We start from the raw sequence: 20117 nt of genomic DNA on the forward strand, positions 1-20117 counted from the left end.
AGAGGCGGTTGATCTGAACTAGGCCAGTTTTCTGAAGATGACGACGGTAATCCGATCAGTTTTCTTCCATGTGAAGTTGTACAAGTTGTCGTCCTGAAGCTGAACACTGTGGTTTCCCGTACGTATGGGTGAACAGAGGTGGAAGCAAATGGCACGTCCTGAGGACGTAGGCGGCGCCGTGGACGAGCACGACGCCGATGATGATGAGCATGGCGAAGCAGCTGACAGTGTAGTCAGGTACAACCATACCGGTTGTGGACGCGTTGGACGATCGAGGTCCTGTTTTACGTTCTCAGGTGCGGCGGCCGCGGGTTCGTGGGCATGCCGGTCGCGGCGAGCCTGCTGTACCAGTACGCGGGCATGCCAGGCACCGTGGGCTGCTGGCTTTACTGCAGTTGTACGCCTGCACTGTCGAGCCGTGTTCGTGTTGATGAGCAGAGTATACATGAGATGCAAATTCTGCGGGCTTAACTCGCACACCGCTGCTGTTGTCAGATGGGTGTTTTTTTGTTCCTTCTTGCGACGGCGATCGAGCAGCGAGCAGATAAACTGGATAGAGGCCCGAAGAGCACCTGCCGGTTGATCTGAACTGGGCCACCACGTTTCTGAAGAAGACGGTGGTAATTGTTGGCATAAACCCTGCACTTCGAGTTTTTAGTCATTTTATTATTCAGTTTCATCAGTCTAGCGCCAGGGTTTAGACCTACTTAGGTGGCTACACGATTCCTCCTGGGATGGTGCGAGATCCATGGATCGTGGAGTATCACCACGTTCTCTTGTAATACAGAAAAGAAAAAAAAAAGGAAAGAAAGAACAGAAAAGCGGGGCAGTTTTTACAGCACAAAATCAGCGTGTCAATCTCTGAATCTTCCCTCCCCTGTTCTTCGTTCCAGAGCGAGCTGAGAGATGGAGGGCAACACTGATCCAGTCTGATTCATTCCTTGTTGTTGTGATGTCGGAGAAGCTGTCGTGCTCAGCTCAGCTGTTGTCGTGGATGGATGGACAGAGGTGCAAGCAATGACATCGCACAGGACGCGCATGGCGCCGCCGAGGGCGCGCATGGGTGTCTTGAGCACACGTGACACGTCTGGCCGCGATCGCTGTTCCGTCTTCCGTGGGCATGCTATTCGCGGCGAAGCCGTACTAGCTCGGCAGTGGGCATGGCGGTCGCTGCGAGGCTGTAAGCGGGCTTCCCAGGGCCACCGTGGTCCGTGGGCGTGGCAGGGCTGACGGGAGTTCGGTGGAGTCGTCGTGTCCTCGACTCCTGGAACGCCAGGACAGACGCTGCCGGCCGAGGGCGAGCAGGGCGGACGCAGTCGCGGCGAAGGCGGCGCAATGACGAGCGTGCCGTCTCCGCGGATGGTCACTGCTCGCCGGACGAAGACGCATGCCGCGCTGGAGAGGAGGCCCAGAGAGAGGCGACAGGCGTTCCACGCGGCCATGTCGGTAAACGAGGCGGCGCCTTGTTGCGACAGAGCGTGGAGGATGTCGACGACGATCTCGGCCATCACCACCGGCTGACGGAGCGCGCGCGCGGAGAAGGGCGGGGAGGCAACCGTGCCATCGGTGAGGGAAGCGATCAAGGCGGCAGAGCACTTGATCGTGAGGTTGCCGGTGGCCATGTCGCTGTCCACACGACACACATGGGGATGGGGCGGAGGCGACATCATCACCGTATCTAATCCATGGAGTTCTTGAGCACACATTTTGAGGAGGGAGTACGAATGTGGCTGCTGCTTCTGTGTAGATAGCAAATGGTTTGGCTTCCAAATATGAAATAGGAGTACGTACAAGTATGCATCCATGAACAAACACGTACTTGGGCTTATGTATTTTTTTTTTCATCACAACATATAGTACAACCGTCCGGAAAAAGATGTCACGAAGTTATTTAGATTTGCATGTATCAATACACTGCGAAACATCTAGATACATGCATATCTAAAAAAAATTGCGACATCTTTTTCCATACTTTTTTAGAAGAAAAAAAAGTGGAAACATGTCGTTCCATTAACCAGCCAGTATGCTTTAAGATCATATAACCAGCCAATGGAAAAAAGAACCATTGAGTTCACACACACACATGTTATCTGTACCGGCTACATCAATGGTGGGCTGCTCTCACACAATACATACATAGCCCAAGCCACAGGAAGAATAACCACGAAAATTCATGATATATTCGACACACAATGCACATAACACATAGGCTCCTTGTACATGATATGCCTCATGCCTGCTGCCGCTTCTGCTTGGGTTCCTCCGGGTGTTACGGATGCAGATGGAGTCAAAGGTGTCGCAGACGCTGGGCGGCGGAACAGATGGATTTGCCCCAATTAGTCAAGCATAGGTGCACCTCCAAGGACAGAACCTGCCAGTTTTCTTTTAAAAAAACTTGTGCTGCAAAAATATCATTATGTATGGCGCCATAAAAAACTGACAAGCTCACGTGGTTGTATAGATTTAGCAGTTAATAACATGCAGGTCTATTGGGTTAGTATATTCAATTGCCAAACAGCCAATGTAACAACATGAAGCCCATGTATGTGTTCAAAAATATTGACAAATGTCAAAGAAAATTTTTCCACACCAATAGACATATGATGTCATGCCTAACTCTCTCAATACTTGTATTTAAACTACTAGATCTAAGACTGGAAGCATATAAACAACTGAATATATGCCAGGGCATTAGTAAATTCATTATCTAACTCTAATGCTGTTGTCTTAAACAAGCATGAGAATTAAAATATCTTCAAGCATTAAGCCCAAGAGATGGTAGCTAATAATAACCAAGACAGCTAGTGGACACTTCAGTTAAGTACCAGACAGTTCCATTACATGGCGTGCAGTGCAGGTCATATGTGAGGGAACACTTGAGAATACCAAGCTCAAGATTATAGAAGGAATTTGTGAACAAGATTTTACGTAGAACTACAACATTCCGATTGTCATCTCCTTCATAGTAACAGAAAAAGAAGCATCAAAATGTAAGTGAAAATAGTACAGAACTATAAATAAGCGGCTAGCAGAAAGAACAAGAGGAAACTTACAATTGTCATGTCTTTGTCAATAAGGTCTTTTTTCCGCTAAACTTGGTGAACCTTTAAGCTTGCATGGCTGAGATACTCTGCAAATGCCAAAGGTACAAGAACAATCACAACTATTTATGTAAAATGGGCATCGGTGTCTCTCCTAATCTGAAAGTATTGTATGTGATCAAATCAAAATGGCTGACAGTAACCTACCTAACAATACTTTCAAGCGGGTGATATCTATGGAACAGGCAGTATGCTTTAAGAGCGTATAACCAGCCAATGGAGAAAAGCACGGCCAAAAAAATTGTCCAACGGTTAAAATCCAACCCTTTTCCTACTCATCAAACCCAGATATGCCTCGTAGACAATAAGCCTAAGAGAATACTATTATGTGTTTAGTCCTCCCACAAGTCATAACACTATGTTCAGCCTTCCTCAGTCAACTGTCTACTCTGTAACTGCAATTAATATTTGGCAGATCTATTTCACAAAGAACCTGCCAAAGTATGCCCACATTCTATGGTTCCGGGGATTCGTTTTCTTAACCACAATATAGGCAGTGCATATCTGATATGTCCACAAACTCCTAGTCATTGATCAAAAGTTTAAACAACCCACCCACCCAAATGCCACATAAGCAATAAAGCATCAATAAGTCTATTCATAGTTCAACCAAAACCATAAACAAAACTAAATAATAACATATATTCATAGTTTAAAGCATCAATAAGTCTATTCAGAGTTTAAAGCATCAATAAGTCTATTCAGAGTTTAAAGCATCAATAAGTCTATTCAGAGTTTAAAGCATCTATAAGTCTATTCATAGTTTAAAGCATCAATAAGTCTATTCAGAGTTCAGACAAAAGCATACAGTAAATCAAAATCATAAAATACCTGCAACATAGTGCAAGGGAAGTACTTCTAACAAAAAAATGAAAGAGGAATTGTACAATTTTGTACTCTTCGAGTTGACATGTGCATTAGTGCATACTAATACACTTGGGCTTAACAAAATTCTACAATTGGATCAGTGCAAACTGTCTTAACACCATAATCTGTTGAAGTCTGACTCTGGTAAGAGTTCTGAAGACATGATATTTTGAAGGAAAAGATATAACTCAGATATTAGACAAAATTTACCAATTTCACGAGCACAATTAACAAACATACATGAATAATTTCCGTCCAAACCTCTACAGGGAGAAGCAACCCTCTAAAAAGTATGGAAATATTGCATGCACTCACTGAATCGCTAATCGGATAACTTTAATCGCCTAGGCAGCATGGTTTTCAAGGCGTCGCCTAGGCCCCCCCCCACCCCCCACCCCCCGCTTTGGAAATCAACCGCTTTAGGCGCCTAGGCGTTCATCGCTTAGGTGTCAGAGCGCCCCCAACCACTCTAAGACGCCTTAGCGCCTTTAAAACCATGATAGGCATTACTGAACAATCCTCGATGGCCTAATATCTTCTCCTGACATAGTTAGATAAATCCGGAAGTAGCTATAGAGATATTTCAAGAAAGGAGATTGTTTGCGAAACCGTTGCATCCCAAGTTGACACGTATGTCAGTCACAATGAATATGGCTTCCACTCCCAGCTACAATTCGGCTACCAATTTCACAGCAAACACGATCACAAAAAAAAAGCAGATAAGAAGAGCACTTCACCCTGAGCTGTTGTCCATTGTTGAATTGAGTACAAATGGGATCGTGACCCTAATTAAGAACTACTCCCCCATGGTGAAGCTGAGATTACTGCATCCTCAGGAAGAATGCAAAGCTTGCACCTAAGAGAACAAGATATAGTTTGATTCATTAAGGTAAAGAGACTTGCTTATATACACTCTGCATTGCGTATACTTGCCAATTTGATTAAAGTAGTAGAAAAAAATGTAAGGCAGGTGCTCCAAATATCCAGTTTATTACTCCTCACCGAACATGCCATGACAGCCACAGAAAATGGACACTGGGCAGTCTGCCTGAATGTGAGCAGCTGGGCGCAATAACCTGCACTAACAAGTGCTTGTACAATTGGCTTGGTGCAGTCCGTGAAATAACACTATATTAGTTTACTAGGTCAGACAGCATGTAACTACTCGGGAATCTATCAGCAATATTCAAGCGGGAAACAACATGTAGAAGCTGTAGAAGAAGCCTTCATTCGGGTTTCAGTTTTACTACCTATCTGAAAAAAGAGAGTTTCAGAGGTAGTAGAAAACAAAATGACTAGTGCTTGCAAGAGTCAGTGCTGATAGTTTTACATTTGACCCCTGAACCTCTAATCGTCTACCAACTGAAAAATGCGGAACTGACAAAGGATACCAGCTAGTATGATCAACGTTTTCGAAACTGTTGCATCCCACGTGTTAGTCACAATGAATATGATTTCTCAGCCACAATTCGGCAACCAATTGCAAACCAAAACACAATCCAGAACAAACGGTAGATAATAGCACTTCACACTAATTTATTTCCTATGCATTGCATAACAAAATTTACATCCGTCGAGAACCAACCTGAGGTTGGGTGGTTAGGAGGGTGGTTGTACCCCCAGCCCACCAGAGTTCAAACCCCAGGTTTGACATCTGTGTGTCTCATAAAGGCGGAATATTCTTTCAGTGGGAGGCGACGTTCCCGTCGACAGCGAGGCGCCTGTGGTGACTTCGTCGATTTCAAGATCCAATCCGCCGGCTCGGTCTTCCGGAGGTGCTCATAGGGGTAGGGTGTGCGTGTGTGCGTTCAAAGGGGTGAGTGTATGCGCGTGTATGTGAGCGCCTGCGTTTGTACTGTGTTTCTCAAAAAAAAATTTACATCCGTCAAGGCTGGCAAAAGCATACATCTACTGCCTACACACATGAAGGGGGAGAAGATATACCTCACAGGCAGTAGCAGCTCGGATTGGTGGCCAGAAGCAGCAGCACCTTAGGGACATGGCTGGCGGCAGCAGCTTGGGCGCGAGGTCGCCCAGGCAGAAGCTCCAGCTGGACCGCCTACAGCAGCAGCTTGGTCAAGCGGCCACAGGCTCGTTCCACCGTGCCTCCCGACGCCATCCCTGCGCCACGGCGAGCCACTCTCGGCGGGAGCGATCACACGCCATTCTGAATCTATTTTGCTCCAACAATAAGCTGCAGCAATTGACTTAAATTATCAAACATGCACAGCTAATCTTTTAGTTGTAGGCAACAATCTTGACTTGAATAATACGAGAAGTATGAAAAAAAAATAGAGTGGAAGCATTTTAGTGCCTATGGAATCAGGTCCAAAATATTACACTTGTGGTTGCTGTAATACTATGAATAAATATATACTGTGGAATGTGGATGTACTGCTATTGACTATATGTATACCTAGAGATAGTATTGCTATTTAAGTCGAGTCAAGATCAATATAATTTTGTCAAGTGCGAAACTAAATCCAGCAGCTATTGTTTTTCAACTTGTCAAAATAAACAAACTGGTCACAATGCTTTGTAACAAAACCCACGCACAGACATGAGACCAGCCCAACAGCACATTCACATGTTAGTGCCATTGCTACACATGTATGTTGTCATGCGACACTAACGGCTTGGCATGACTAACCTCCATGAACACATACACTCTAATTAGCATGCTCTTATTCCTAATTAGCTAACACACTACTAGCTAGCATCTGATCATCTGTATGTCAGTACAGACTGCCGCAGCCTACGGTGTGTGCTAGCTCGGACCACCCAACTAAATGCATGGAGGAAAACATAAACATGATGAACAGCTCATCTAACTCCAACAAATTTGATCCATACATGCATATATGCTTCTTTCTACTGCCTACACCTTCAACTGAACAAAAGAAACAAACTTCAGCAAACTTTAGCAGCATGCACACAAGAATTTTGTATTATTTTGTTCATACTTTTTGGAAGAAGTACTACAGATGGTGAAAACTGTTGAAAGATAAACAAAATGTAAATACATGTGACGTGAATAATAACAGCACCTCTTCATATACCGCATAATATTGTGGATATCTTGCACGGGCACCACCAAAAGCTTCTTGCCATGTGCCTATCAGACTGGGTATCTTCTCTTTTACAGGATAATCAAGGCTACAAAACAAAAAAATAAATCAAAAATGAAATCTTATTATTTAAATGGAAGGACAAGAACTGTGTGGACATACCTTTTTCTTAACTATCTTCACCATTTCATGGAGTATATCCCTCTCGGCAACATGCATCTGAACAAAATCTCCACAGGTTTTAATCAGCATCTCCAGCGACTAAGAAAAGGGAAATAAATGAAGTAGTTCACTGCAAGTTTAATCAGTGCCACTGGGACCCATCCGATTCAATTCGATTACAGAACCAGTCAACAAAATTTAACTAACCACTAACAATATGCTACAACAGATAAAGAGGTAAGAGACGAGTGCACTAAAACTATAAGGCTTATAGTGTTTCAGCAAGGTCAAGGTTAAAGAAGCTAAGAGATAAAAAGTTCATGTTACACAGCCAATTCTGTTCTCCCTCCTAAATTCTACTATTTTCCTGCCATGCCCATCTTTTACAAAGCTGTAAGGATTTGCATGAACGAGGTACGAAACTTGAGAAGACTTTTTTACCTAAACGACTCTAAAGATCCAAAATCTTAACAAATATTGCATTCACCGTGACCATCTCACCCATCTCATAGGATGCTATTAAAGCATGAAGTCATTTAAGAAATGATGAGGTTGCAGCTGCTGATCAGGGTCTCACATGAGTGATTCTACAAATTGTATCATTAAGTTATTACTATGACTACCATTAGCATTATAACACAGCACTCAGCAGCTCATCACTGTAGCTGGACCATAATTTAGGTTCTAACCAATTAAACAATCACAAATATAACCTCTAAAGGCATAATGCGACAGAATAAATATTGAGTCATTGATCAATTCATATGCAAGTAATACCAAAATATTTGAACATATGCAGTAGTCCAAACTTTAACACTTACAGAAAGCACGATCAGGAGATAGGACGGCTAGACGGTCGGTTCCTAGAACTAGTGAGCATCAACACTTCAATCAACTCTTGAACTAAATGAATGATTTAAACCTAGAACTGAATACTTAAGATCGAAATCACTATGGTGATTACAATATAAACCTAGACCATAATATAGAATCAAATCCATGGCCATTATGAACATATCATTAAAACCCTGGAATGGAATATTAATGAAATCTTATGCTCCACATATTAAACCTGAGAAAAATCCTTGTGATACATCTTATAAATAAGACCATAAGTGTGATTATCAACCACTTATCTATATAATTAAGACCCAACCTTGAGGAGAGTAATATTTACTCTAGGTATTTCATAGGATTATGAGACCATAACACTTGTTAGTTTTAATATGAGTTATCATCAAACCTACAAAACTTTAATAAAATGTTGCTCACATGAAATATTATGCAAGTGATTAATTCCTCAAATGGAAACCAAGACATAATAACAGTTTCTGAAAAACTTTGAGATTAAAGTATCCACTCTCATAATTCTAAGCAGAATTGATTGCATAGTAAAAAGAGAATTAAAGGGAACATATAAAATTCATGATTAATTGTTATTTTGAGTAAATTCCTAAATATGTAATATAATCTCATCTAAAATGTTTTGTCCAAATAGAAATTGGGGAAATAGTAGTCAGGAAACTAAATCTTGATTAAAACAACATAATTGAAATAATTACAAACAGTATTGGATTCAAGTATGAATTCAAAACAGAATTCAAAACAAGAAATAATAACATAAATAAATAAAAGAGAAAATGGGGAAAAAACCTTACCAGACTCACCTGGCCACCGCAGCCCACCACCATGGCCCAGCAGTAGCCCACCAACACGGCCCAAGACACAGCCCAACGCCAACCCACTTACCCCTTCGTTTAAAAAAAACTGGGGAGGCGTCGTCCTCATCCCTTCCTGGCGCATGGTGGACACCACGACGCCGTGGCCTGCTTCTCCTCGTCGCTGGCAGTTCCTCCTCGACCGACGTCGTGACGAGGCACAGTTTGGCGCGGTATAAAAGCCCCACGACGAACAGCAGCTTCCGATTTTTCCCCCTCTGATCCAATTCCGCCCCAAACCGAAACCCTGGCCGCCCTAGTCTCCATTATCGCCGGTGAACGAGACCTCCCCGAGCCAATCCAAGTACACCAGAGCAACCGCCATCCTCGACTTGCTACGCCCACGGAAGGAATCGAGCCGCCGTGCTCGAAATCGACGCCGACGAGCTCATCTTCCCGAAGGCCGGCGACACCAAATTCCGGCAAGTCGGACTTCCCCTTGCTTCGCCGACCATACCAGCATGCTCCTGGTGAGCTCCTGAACCTCTCAGCATCTTTAACTCGTCCGATAGCGTTCTGTACCGTTTTCGCGCCGATCACCCGAGTCCGCCGCCGCGGCACCTCACCGTCGGCCGAGCTCCGGTGACCCAAAAATGGCGGCGCCACCACCAAACTGATTCCCTCGGCGCACTGCGTATGGTGGTGTGAGTAGATCATCCGCGCACGCCCTGAATCATCAGCGATTGCCGAATTCCGCGGGCCACCGTGAGCCCTAGACATGAACTGGATTTTGACCAGTCCATGCTCACGTGGCAGCCAACGTGGACCACTGGCCCACTGGTCAGTCTCTGCGTGTAGACTAGCCCGGGTGCGTTTAGCATTTCGTTTTCGTTTTAATTCAAATCCAAAAATCTCTGCAACTTCAAATAAATCTAGAAAATTCATAAAAGCTCAGAAAAATAAATATATGATATCAAAATTCTTATAAAAGAAAATTCTATCCAATAAAAATATAAAATGAAATTTTTATTTTTAATAAAAATTTAATTATTTAATACTTGTTATTTAAGCCTTAATTTTAATTCTAAATTCAATTAAAATTCAATAATTAGTAAAAATTTCCAAAAGTAAATAAAAACCAGTAAATATATAAAGAAAACATTAAAACTATTTTTTCTTTATTTGTTATTTTGTTAAATCTTTATTAGAGAAATTTAAACCCTAATTAGTAAATTATTTAAAAATAATAAAAAGCCAAATTTAATATTATTTTACTTTGAAGTTATTAATAACTTCAACTTTATTAATGAAGTTATTAACTTATGAACTAAATAATAATTATGCAACCCTAGTCCATATGGTAGAAAACTAGGAACTCATCATTTCATGTGTAATCCTAAAACCCTAATGCCATTTAGACCCTAGTTCCATTATTACATATGAACCCTAAATGGTTCCAAACCTAAAACCAAGTTATCATGTGATCTTGGTACCTTCTTTCAAATCATAAGAACCATAGTAGCAACTAAATACTTGTCTTGGCCAGATAAAATGTAGAAGACCTATCACTAATTTATGGGTATCCCATGTATTCATCTTCATCAGACCTAAATAATCAAGTTGGGTTAACCAAGTGTAAACCCTAGATCCTATTACCCAAATCGATCATCCTTATTTATCCCTATTTAGCATCACACCATCGTGATGAACTCTATATAGCAACCATGCTTAATATTTGGTATCAATTGCCATACACCCTAAACCCTAATAGTGTCACATGGTTATAAATCACCTTATTTAGGAACCAATGATTCTTTAATTGATGAATTCAAAAGTAAAACCTACACAACCTCAACCTTAATTGTAATACTTCTTATTATTTAAGAAGTATGTTCTTCAAAAGTTATTCTTTTAAAATATATAATAAGTAATCATCAACCATGCAATATTAGACTTAAAATTGACAACTGCTCTTTACTTATTATACAACTACTATTTCTGGGTGTGCATGATTGTTACTATGCATTTTACCACCTGCTTATGATTCTAAAACAACACAACCCTGAATAAGAACCTTGTTTGTGAATCACTCTAAAAGTGCGACACACCCTGAACTAATCATCACAACTCACTGATCCTAAATCATCGGGGTTAGGTCACGCTTAGAACGATTGAATCGCATACTTATGCATTATTGCATCCTTGCCAATCTTTTAAACATCGTCCTTACCGGACGATGATGCCATTTCAGAATTTGGAGTTATTGCGTATCGAAGACCTTGCCTGCATAATCTTGCAGTCAAGAAAGGCAAGTTCATCGCTTGCTCATGCCATTTGAGTATCTTTATCACATTACCTGCAAAGTACTATGATTATCACTATTGCATAAAAACCAAAACCACTATTTTCATAACTATGAATATGACTATGTGGTTGGCAATGGAACCATGGATTGTGTTGATATGGTGGAGGTTCCATTGCAAGGGTTTATATCCATCTAGGATTAAACAACAAATGTCGTCCAGATGATTCTTGTGCCGTAATACCCGTGTTAACCATAAGATCCGGAGTGGGACGGAGTAGTCAAAAGTGTTTCCACCTCTCGTTCATCAACGGATACGCTTTACCGTAGTACACTTGTAATCCAAGGGGCAAGCGTTGAGGCTGGGGAGTCCTAAGTCCCCACGGCATTGTCCGTAGTACACTTGTCGCCCGAAGGAGCAAGCGGTGAGGCTGGGGAATCCTAAGTCCCCACGGTATTGCGGTCTATGATGGGTTGCAGCTGCCAACGTAGGAATGTATGGTAGAGCCCTGCATTGACGTCGTGGTCGGGGTCCACCCTGAAATCTATGGGAATAATTGGAACGGCGTGGACCCAGGGTCGGAGTTTGCAACAAAGGGTGGGTGTTCGAGGTAGAGGAGGAACATGATTGGCTAGACCTTATACCGGGCCTCACACCAAAGGAAGTGTGGACGGGTCATTCCCGGTTGGCACCAAGGTTAAGATCTCTTATGGGTAAAGCAACACACCTCTGTAGAGTGTAACAAACCGTGACCCGTCACTCCCCGTTCCGGATATGGAATCGCGAACGCTGCCGTAAAGGAACTCCATGAAGTTCTAGTAAACCGGTGAAGGCCGACTTGGACATAGTTCTTCCGAATAAAAGCAACCTTTTGAAGAAATGGTTATGAAAACCTGCATTGGTATTAGACTTTCTGGTCTAATGCTGTAGCTAGTGCATTAAACACCTCTTTCCTATAATGAACTTGTTGAGTACGCTCGTACTCATCCAACTCTTAAATCCCATGCTTAGATATGGAGGCATCAAAGAAGGATCTATAGTACAACTCGAAGACTGAAGAGTCAACAACTACTTCAAAGGACGGGAACCTACCAGAAGAGTCATATACCACATTCCCCATGGAGAAAACCTAGATAAAGCAGTAGAAGGGAACTAGCTCCCTAAACCTAGCTCCTATTTAGCTAGAATCTATTCTTAGCCTCTATAGCTAGTTAAATACTCTACAAATAGAGTTCGTGATAAGTCTAGACTACGAGTCGTTCTTCTGGAGTTTATTTGCAGTTTTACCTCATTTCAAAGTAGGAGGCTGTGATGATCTTATGTAACAGAGTCAATGTTGTAATTCTATAGACATGCCTTGGACCCGCATATGTTTCTGTTGTACCACTCTGAGCGATATAATACTAGTGGAACGGTGTTTCATTGGTGTTATATCAGACTTGCATACTACACCATGCAGTGGTATGCCGGGTCACCACAGCCCTCTCCCACGTCGAGCAAGCATCCCACATGTAGCGCCCGCGTGAAGAAGCCCGGCTGCTCCACGCTGGAACTCGCGGCGGAGGGCGGCGGTGGTTGGCGGCGGAGGGTGGCGGTGGTCGGTGGCGGCCGGCGTCGGGGGCTATGCTCGACGGCGGCGCAAAGAAGGGAGGCGGCGGGCCGAACGAGAGGTTGTTTCGGTGGGGACTTATGGTTTCAACCCGATTGGCGAATTTATACACAAGGCAATGGGGAATTTCGAAACAATGCACGGTCTTTTTTGCAAAAATGTTGCGCGCGAATCTCCAGCGTATCTGACGGGACGGATTGAGTGCGGGCGCCATAAGATCCACTCGATGTCATTATCAGTTTCCTTGTGAACAAATACAGTCGTGAGAGTTCTTGCCCTCGCCCCATGACCCACACCGTCAACACCCAAGATCGACTTCCGTCCCCTATGCATCTGTCTGAAACTATTGCCAACCTACCCTCCCCACCACGATAACCACCAGGCAGAAACCAAGAGAGGTGTTGGCAACCAAGAAGCATGCATGTTCAGCCTCTTCCAAAGGGTAGAAGCCAGCCGCCGGCGACGGCGACTGGCTCCTAGTCTTTGCTAAAAGCTCTCTGAACCTACTTATGGAAGATGTGTCTGGAGCAGGGTTTCAGATTTGGACTTGCGGAATTCTAGGTTTCGGATCGGGAGCAAGGGTGGGGGGAGTCGCCGGTTATTGCAATATGGTTCTTGCGTATAATGTTTTTTCCCTTCTAGCGAGCTGCCTGTGCCCCAGTTTCACACCAGTAGACCGGAAGCGGATCCACACTTTACTCGCACCGATGGGCTGGCGCAAATGCAGCCCAGCGGTTGCCCGACGGGTTGAACCGCCCACCGGAGGCCCATCCCTCGTGGCCCACACGCACCAGAATCCCCCAATAAAACCATAACACGCCAACCGCCTTCTCTTCTCCATTTCCCCCTTCTAGATCTAGCCGCCACAGCCCTAGCAGCGCAACGATGGAAGCGCGCAACAGCTTCTCCGCCCTCGGCTACCTCGATGGCGACACCACCATTGGGGCCCACCGGGCGGCGCTCCTCGGCCTCCCTGCGGCACTCCTCGGCACCAACTCCTCCGCCCTCGGCCTCTACCTGGCGCCCGTCAGCGCCTCGTCCTCCGCCACCCTCGGCCTCTACCTGGCGCCCATCAGCGCCTCGTCCTCCGCCGCCCTCGGCCTCCCCTCGGCGCATGTCGGTGCCTCCTCCTCCTCCCCCTCCATCACTACAGGAATTCCGATCTATTGCAACAAAATCTATTGCAATGCCAATTTTTTGTTGCAATAATTCACGATATTACCACAAAGTTTGGTTTTGCGGTAATAGGAGCGTGTATTACCACATGTTTTACAGCATTGCATTAACCTAGGAAATTGTTGCGACAGAGGCTAGTTAGTGCAACGAAATGACAGTTCGTGGCAATAGTCTAGATATATCGCCACAATTTTATTCCATTGCCATACAATCCTTTTTTTGTGGCAATACAACATAGGTATTGCAACAAAATGACAATTCGATGCAATATCTTGGGTATATCGCCACAATTTCTTTTCATTGCCAGAGGGTCTTTTTTTGTGGCAATAGAAAATACATATCGCAACAAAATTTTCTATTTGTGGCAATACAACATAGGTATTGCAAAAAAATGACAATTCGATGCAATATTCTGGGTGTATCGCCACAATTTAATTCCATTGCGAGAAGGCGGCCGAGGCCAAGAAGTCCACGGACGCGGAATTGACGAGGGCGGCTGAGGCCAAGAAATCCGTGGACGCGGAATCGGCGAAGGCCGCTGAGGCGAAGAAGGTCGCTGAGGCAGATGAAAGGACTTCGAAGCCATGAACCTTCTGCATGATTTTCAAATGATTTCTAAAATTCTATTTCAAAACTAGTTTTGCTAACCTAAGTCTACATCAAGAAACACGTGATCCTGGACACGTGACCAAGTTGAATTGGGACTACGCGACCGAGAGGCGTCGCCAACACCATGATCTCCCACCGTCCGCTCCACGCCGTCCCCATGACCAAAGAGTGAGACCACCACCACCAACACGTTGCCCGCCGTAGAGCAACATGTGCAGTACACCTTCTAGGGCTGCCGCCTAGACTTCCGAGGGCGGCGCGGGCAGCTAGGGTTTGCCCGGTCGTCACCCGCGGGGGGCGACCCGGAGTGAGCTAAGCGTTTTTTCTCAATTCATAACGCTCTGAAATATTATTTTTAGCAGCATATATATTTCATATAGCTCTGAAATATTATTTTTCTTATTTATTTAATTATTGTGAACATTTTGTCCAAAAGAATTACTTTCCCACCACCTAATTAGCGTATAATAATGTAGTTTGTGCCCAAAAAATTAACCTCCCGCCAAACGCCTAATTATTCTCCGTCCGAATATTTTGTTCCCACCAAAAAGTAGGCTATTTAACCTTCCCCTAAACGCACTCATACGTACTCCCGATTTGTACTCTAAACCAAAAATCACGGTGTCATTATGGTGGCGATTGGATCTGACCTCTCGTCTTCGTCCGTGCTCACGGTGTCATCGCGGCGTCAACACATAGAAGCACGCCGGCACAGAGAATATCTCAGGTTATTTCTCCCAATCTCCCAATCCCCTCCCATCGTAGAACCACATCGGCGAGTGCCGCCGTGCCGCGCGCTTTGTCCCATCGTACAGCCGCATCAGGTATATGATAGATTTGCATTAGTTCTATTGCAACTCATCTCAACACATCTGTTAGATTTAGCCGCATCACGAAAGGGGAATGGGAGTTGAGCTGTGTGGTCTTGGCCGATTGGGTGTGGGCCGAGTGAGAAGGTGGTGCGGGAGATCGGCGACTGGCCGGAGCGCCAGCGACCCGGCGTGGCACTTCTTCAGTAGGCAGTAGCGCGGGCAGTTTCACACTTCGCCGTCGCTGCTTCTGTTTACATGTAAGTATAAATTAAAACAAGATCAGCTACTCCAAGATAATAGAGCCATAATCTTCAAGGAATGGCTGATCGCAATAGCATGAAAAAAAAAGATCATCAAGATAGGAAGTTTTCTTCTGAATCCCAGCCATGCACAGAGTATATATGAACTTTGAGCCTAATGGATTGCCCAATATATGATTACTTTGAGTTTCCACCTTCGATTATCAATTCTCGTCCTTTCGATACAATAGTGGCCAAACAACTTTCTATATTGGAGGAAAACAAGCTCACTTATTGTTTCTATCAGATATTTGGTTTGATTTTGAAAGCACAGTCTGCAAAAGTACACTTGCGATCATGATTATGCACTAAATATTCTCTGGCAAATAGTCAATATAATAGTGTGTAATCTTTTGGATGGAAATATTGAAGATAATCGTAGAGAACATACCCAATATTTCCAGGTTGTTTTATCCGCAAGTGATGCCAGTGTACAAACAGTACCAATCGGATTCATAGATGTCCATAGGATCCAACAGAAGAAATCAACGCTATAAATACGAAGAAAAAACACAATTAGGTGATAATCTAGCTAGCCAACTAGGGTATATACATGAAAGTCGACAGAGAACAATGGGATGGGGGATCAAGATGGGTCATGGAACTGACTCAGGAATCAATAGAACGTATCATCTTGCAATGTGTGATCTGGAGACCTCGTCGTGTTCATTGCGTCACAAGATTACTCATGGGAGCAATCCAATATATGCAATCCACCTGCCAAAATGCTGCTGTCTATTGAGTAACATTAGCAAGAATGATAAAGTAGGATACGGATATGCTTTCGTTGGTGATCTTCCTGTAGGTTTTCCAGAGTTAAAACTAGATTCCTTTTTAATACGTTTTCGTGCTATATGTACTTTTGTATTTTTTTTCTATCAGATTAAGCTTGGACTTCAAAACTATTCAATTATAGTTGAACATTGTGTCGATTGTTAGAGATGATATGTATTGTTGAAAGTTCTGACGCTCTGTCTTCTTATTCTTTCAGAAATATCATCAGCTCCTGATGTCTGTTTAGCAAATACTGAATTTTAGTAGAGGAATCTCAAATCATCGAACATGTTATATTCTTTGTGGTACCACCGGCGGAAACAAACTGTGATCCATTTAGCTTGTCCAATATTTTGTTGGACAGAAATACTATCATACTCATTCTTGCATCCTTTTATTCCAAAAACATAACTGGCTGCGTATTAAGCAAGAGCAATAATATAAGACATTTAAAAAAATTGTTTCCAAGATATTGAAGGGGTGAAGTATGCATCCGCGCCAAGTAAGAACCCCTCCCCGGTTCACGATCTGTTGTACCGGACGGCTTCACCTCGGTTCCTTACGCGTGAACCACCATTGCCATTTCAGAGCTGATGCTCCTGAGGTCGAGGACCAACTCTTCGACAAAGCAAGCGACCCCGCCCTCGTGCACTCCGATCCAAAGTCAGTGGCCTAGTGTGGTTTTCGATCCAACAACTTATGTGAGCTGCAGCCCGAGTCAAAAGCACTTAAGTCATCCTGCTGCTGGTTTAGCATGCTCTTGTTTCTCCCTGTGCATATTTGGTATGGTGTTGTTCATTTCAATGTTAAACTGAACATGTATCATGCCCCTTGCTTCAATAGGTGTGTTAAGACCCATTAGGATCCTTTGACACACATACATGCTTGTGCTTGTTTCTCTACATCTCACACATGCTTCCTTATACTGATTCTAGTATCTAGTAGTATTAGAAATTATGGCCTTGTTTGACTTGTCATTATATATAAGTGTTGCATGTTTGTTTTCTTCATTTCAGAACAAGAGACTGAAGCTCCTTATGCTCGGGTTAGTGGAAGACTCCGTGACATTCACAAGTGGATCTTTGTGACCAAGACTAGCAGGGTTGCGATTGACCGTGGGTGGACCAGTCATCATATCTAGGCGTAGGCTGCAGAACAACAGTAGCTGGATCCTATGAAGTCTCATCAACCGGATGAATAACTCTCCATAAGTTGCCATTTAGTTTTTCGTTTTCAATCCATGAAAAATTCTATCCATGGCCTAACTAAGAAATGTAGGGTTCAGGGTACATCTTGTCTCACGATTTATTTCCTCCGCCATAAGATGCTTCTTCTTTATACTGATTTCTTCTTTATACGAACTTTTTATACTTCTACTTAACTTATTGTTATCATACTATAGTCATATGTAGTACATTCTTAGATCAATTAGATTACTTTTAACCACCTAACACTGTTTCTAGATATTAGTTTTCTTTTGTACAGTTGTAATGTATATAATGTGTATTTTTCTTGTGCCAATTTAAATTTATATTGCTATAAAGTCACCCAATGCTAAAATTAGATCATGTATTTATATATATGTATATATATATATATTGGTAACCACAAATTTCATTATAGCTTAATTAAATTGTACAATCAAATAAATATCTTAGGTGTGGTTCTGCTTAATTATTAGGTACCTATACTTATAGAAATTTGTAACCATTGGCAAATTTATCTTGCATGTTAGATTATGTAGTAAGTTCACAACATGTGCATGCTTTGTACATGGTATTGAAACTATATGTAGACTATAATAACACGCGATGAACATGAAATTACCTTAGATATATCATATGGTGTATGCAAGTGCCCCCTAGTTTTTCAAACAATTTTAGCCATAGGATGGACACCCCTTTGATCCAATGGGCTTTTGGACACCTCTAGAATTTTCATAGGACTCTCCTCAGTCATTTATGAGTTCATCAAGTCTTGCCTTAACCAAAATCCCCATATATGAAAGGAGTTTGAGTAAATCACGTCACATATTTTCGGGTTTCCGAAACTGTCTTTGTACCCTTCAGTAATATGGCCACTAATAGAGCATCAGGATTCCGATTGGGACGAATTTTATTTCTAAAAGCAAGAACAAAAAATTCCCCACAACTTTATCAATTCACACTTTTTCATTTGATATTGTCTTCGGAGCCTATCGTGGCCATATTCGAAGAAAGTAATGCAGATCACGAAAGTCGAGATTTCGCCATATGACCGGTTTCCTTTCATATTTGCCTATTTCCAACACAACAAAGTATAAAATAAGAACGTGTGCACTTTTGCAACTATTAATAGGTTAGTCTCAATGAATATAATAAAGTTTCAATATAATAAAGATTTAGTACAATAAACTACAAAATTCATGTAGCATTTTACATGTATCACATAGTTTTAAAAAATTGTTGAAAATTCAAACAAGTACAAAAACTTCTCACGACACAGGAAAACACATAAGAGCAAAATAATACTATAAATATGATCAACCATCTGAATCAAGCCTGAACTATTCAAACCACATGTCTATGGTGGCTAGGATCATACTCATGACAAAGTTTTGAAAAAACCCACAAAAAGTCAGGGAACTATGAATTTCTGACCGCGAGAAAGAAGATACATGATAACCAACCTATGGTTGAGTGGTTAGAAAGGACAGTGGCACATGAACCCATTAGAGTTGAAACCCCAGGTTTTATATACTCTGATGTCTTGTGGAAGGTGGAATATTTTTCAGTGGGAGGCGACATTCCCGTCGAAACTGAGGCACGTGTGATGACTTCGTCAATCTCAATATCTCTCGGATAAAATTTCTTTGACTTCATCTTTCGGAGGTGCTCATAGAGATAGGGTGTGCGTGCATTCATAGGGATGAGTGTACGCGCGTACGTGTAAGCGTTTGATAGTTGTTAATGAGCTGCTCTCATTGATAGGTGACATGGCATACACCATCTACATTTTTGGCCCCAAGTAGAGGAAAATTTGGCCCCACATGTCACTGGGCAGACATACTGGGGAGTAGAGTCTATTCTGGTGAGTTAGGTCATTCTACAATTCAACAACATTCTTAATTATTTTTTTAAAGTATAATCACTAAAATGAGAAGAATTCTGTCATTTTCATTGGGGTCACTGTCATCTTAGTGAAATTTAGCTAGACCTATGCAATTTGTCATTTGATAGTTGTCCATGGTCTATAAAATGTTTTCTTTCGATATCTTGCTAGTTCAGTGTTTTGAAAGAATTGCGATTCGTTGCGGAAAATAGTCAGTATTTCCCTCCAACACCAATGCTTGTTTTTGTAGCAGAAGAGACGGCTAAACATGACACTATGCCTAACCCAACCATGGTTAATCTAGATGGATACTTCCCAAATGGATGAGAGTCAAAAGGAGTACATCAACCTTCTTCGCGATGAAGTGTTGGCCAAGAAGAGATTGTTGGTAGCTAACATGAACACTTCCACGGCCGGTATGTTTGGAGGAGGCATGCCGATGTTTGGAGGAGGCATGGGAGGCATGGCGGGAATGGGAAGCATGCCCATGCCCGCCATGGGAGGCATGGCCGGCATGGGAAGTGTCACGCCCCGAAACCGGGCCTCGACGAGACAGCCACCGCGCGCCTATAAACCGAAAGGCTTATAC

The sequence above is a fragment of the Lolium rigidum genome, chromosome 2, assembly GCF_022539505.1.
Source record: "Lolium rigidum isolate FL_2022 chromosome 2, APGP_CSIRO_Lrig_0.1, whole genome shotgun sequence".
Classification (NCBI taxonomy): Eukaryota; Viridiplantae; Streptophyta; class Magnoliopsida; order Poales; family Poaceae; genus Lolium; species Lolium rigidum.